Genomic DNA, 3982 nt, shown 5'->3' with positions numbered 1-3982 from the left:
CTGGACCTCTCCTGTGGTGTTCCACAGCAGAGGCAAATTTCATATCTAAGGGTGTTTCCAACATGAACATCTCACTGCAGGTCCTAGCTTACCTGGCTAGCCAATTTCACTATCTTGCTGTAAAGGGAAAAGTGACCTCTGTGCTCTCCCAGTCCTTTGTTTCTCCAAGCACTGAAAGTTGACCACAGCCAGCCATGAAAGTATTTTAAACTACATAAGGAAATAATGAGAACTGGCTTGCTCGTCTGGCCCAATGGTCTGCTGCTCTCAGCAGCAGAAAGTAGCTGGTATTTGGCAAAAGAGTAGAAATCAGAGTATACTGAATGTTTCTTCACATCATATGTACCCTGCCAGCTTCCAACAATCATGACTTTCTGAACCAAAGGTGGCACTGCTTTTAATACCCATGGTCTAATTAATTTTGTACTTGGACTGTAAGAAACAGTAGGCAGTCATTCCTAACTTACCTTCCCTGTATCTTTACAAATTGAATACAACATCATATCCACTTCTTTCAGAGACGAAGAATACTGCTCTACTTAGTCTTTATAACTGCAATATTTTCTTGCTGCTTTTTTGTATCTTTTAAGGTTCTACTACTCTTTTTTATGAAATGAATAACTAGAATTGCAAACTATTTTTAGTACATAAAGGTACCTGTGGTCACAGAGAATATATAAAAGAACATAAAAAACATTTCTGTTGTGTCTTTCCAAATAATTCCTTCTATTTCCTTTTAATTGACATTGGTCACTGAGCTCAGGGTATCTCCAGAGAACTACCCAAAATATATTCTTAGTGAATTTAAAATTTCAGTTATCAATTTATCACCTGTTCATTCAGTATGGTAATATTCTTCTGTAACTTTGTGTAGTCAGCCTGATATTAGGCAGTCATTAATATGGCTAATTTTCTACTGTTATTGTGTTACTATTAATTTTCTTTTCCACATTGTTTATGAATATGTGGAAAAGCTCAGGTTCCACTTGACAATGTTTTCCTACTGCCTGAACTTCCCTAATTCTTCTTTTCCCCATTTTAAACCAACTACCATTCATAGCAAGACTTTTCCTCCTATTGTAATTTTCACTTGCATGTTTGGTGTTGGGTTTTATCAAATTTTTGAACCCTCCAGTGCTAATTAGGCAAAACTTAGCAATTCACTTACTAGCTGCAGCATTACATTCCATTTTATTTGTGAGATATGTCTTTCCTCTACAAAAGCCATTCTGATTATTCTCCACTATTTCATATATATCCATGTGACTACTGAGTCTACCCTTTAATAAGTATTCCCCACACCGCAAGAGGAGCTCCAAGCAATCCAAATTATGTCATATCTTTTTTCCCCTCTTTATTTTTTTTTCTCCCAATCTATGACTCATAATGCTATCAAAGTGCTAAAGTTCGACTTCACTGTTGGAGGAGTCATTCTGCAGTAATGTGATTGTAGACATCTGTATCTGTAGGGCCTCTGCATCCAAAGTAGCCTGAAATGAGGATCACCTTTCCCCTTGTGTTCTTGACTCTAGCCCTAAGAATGTACTCAGGGAGTTTTAAATACAAGCACGTCCATGCACATCCATGGTCAAAAGCTCTGCAGAGGAAGAAAGGTAATTCAGCACTCCAGCTATGCCGGATTCCTCACGTTCAAACCAAAGCCTTGAAATGTGCCCATAAACTCACAGGCACTTAGCAAATGGGGCAGGGATTTACTGCAGTTACGCAATACAGCTCTTCTGATGGGCAGGTCAGCCCATTTTCAAATAACCTTTCTACTGCACAGATGCTTCCTGGAGATGAAGAAGGGATGAATGACTCTGCAAGTGCTGTGACAAAAAGACATTTACTCCCTTGGGTGGATTTTCCAACTGGATTTTTGAACAGCAGAGAAACTTTGACGTTACTGACACTGAGGAAAGCTCCAGATTTTCAGGGAGAAGCTCTCAGAATTACAGGAGCACATGAATGGCCATGTTGTGACAGGCCCAAAGGCCTACCCAACCCAGCTGTGCTTTCTCCAGCAGTGGCCGTAAGATGATGCTGAAGAAAAGTAAGAATGAGGCAGTCATATCTGACATTTCCAACAGCTTTGGGCTGAGGGTACCATGACCCACCTCATTGCTAGTCCTGCCAGTATCTCTCCTGCTGGCATTTGCCCACTCTTCCCTTGAACTCCCACAGACATCTGACAACCGCAGCAGGAGCTCTATGTCCAGTGTGTTACTGCAAGGGCAGAACTGTACATGGCAGCACAAAAGCAAGAGTGCTACGAAGCCAGGACAGAGTTTTAAGACTGTTAATTAGGGCTTTGGAAAAGACAGTCTGGGTCATCTGACTCCAGGTACTTACTCTGACAGATGTGGGTTTGTCCCACACTGACACTAAAGAAAGAATTTGAAAGCTCAAGAAACTAATTTCTGACCACAAGGCTGGTATTCCCAATTACTATGTTTGGAAATGATTGCAGGTCCAGACACATTCACTCCCTTTCTATGTTCACAATTACTTGAATGGAGCATAATAAATTAAAATGCTTAGCAATCTTCACAGCCCAGCACTTCCTACCTAGCTGCAAAACCCGCCATGGAAAAGCGAATGGCTGCGTGCAGTGCTCTGGATTGCAGGGGGCTGCCAGCTCTTATCATGTGCTTATGGGAATACCTGGGGTGGGGATGCAGCAGGTGAAGCTAACTGAAGGCCAGGGACACAAGGTTGCTTCTAAAGACAGATCTGGCATTACCAGTTCTCACACACAAAATAAAAATAATAAATAAATAAAAACATCACAGCCGTTTTTTTTCCCTGCTTCCCCTGAGTCTGTATGACGAAGCCTGGTGCAATGCTGTGTGTTTATGGTGCAACCATCAGCAAGGCCAGGCTGCAACGTCACCGTGCCATGGGGTACTGCAGCACACAGTTGTGAGCATCATGAATTGGCTATCACAGCACCCCACACCCACGGAACTGTTGTAATCCATCTCATACCTTCCCTGTGTGCCAGTGGGATACACTTGTTTGTAACCAATACATAGGCATGTACCCTATGGATTACCCACACGACTAAAGGGGAACAATGCCACTGTTTCAGCCACTCCAGCACTTCTCATGCCCAGGCAGCTATACAAGTGTTCCACTGCAACCCCCTGATGGTTATGTCCCTCTATACCTTCTTGCCACCTACATTATCAGTGGTCTCTTACACTTCCTGACTCTATCAGGTCATTGATCCCCCTTATTTAGCTTGAATTAGTGAGAAATTGTAAGGTACAAAGGCTGCATAAAGATTTTATGGATTTTTTTGCTTCTCAATTGTGCATTTGAATGTAAAAAAGTATTCATACATTTCTATTGATCCACCTTCTTGAAGTGCTTTATTACTGGTAATTAAAATAAATAAATAAATAAATAAAACGAAACACAACTTCCTGCTCAGGCTGACAAGTCTTCAAATCCATACTGCTTGGAGAGCAGTGTGCAACCAAATTTCTTTCACTCATCTGAAACTAGTGAAAAAAGTGGTGAAAATAGGTGATCCTGCGCAGCAGGGGGGTTGGGCTAGGTGATCTTCAGAGGTCCCTTCCGACCTCGGCCATTCCGTGATTCTCTGAAACTGCCGCTCAGAAAGGACGCCTGCAACAGGTGAGCGCATGTGGTTTGAAAGAGACCAAAAAAAAAAAAAAAAGAAAAAGAAAAAAGAGAGGGAGAGAGAGAGAGCAGAAAGCCAAGTCCGTCTGGAAAGGAAAAAAATTAACCATCCTCGGGCCGCCCTGCAGGAAGCCGCGTGCGCGCAACCTGTGCGCAGCTTGCGCGTCCCCCTGCGCGGGGCTCAGCCTCCCCGGGGCGCGTCTCCGCGCTGCTCCGCGGCCAGGCGAGGCCGAGCGCGGAGGGAAGAAAGGCAGGGAAGGGAAGGGAAGGGAAGGGAAGGGAAGGGAAGGGAAGGGAAGGGAAGGGAAGGGGCGCGGACAAGACCGCGTAACGC

This window comes from Anser cygnoides, chromosome 2 (assembly GCF_040182565.1).
Source record: "Anser cygnoides isolate HZ-2024a breed goose chromosome 2, Taihu_goose_T2T_genome, whole genome shotgun sequence".
NCBI classification, from domain to species: Eukaryota; Metazoa; Chordata; class Aves; order Anseriformes; family Anatidae; genus Anser; species Anser cygnoides.
Note: the sequence above shows the minus strand (reverse complement) of the source record.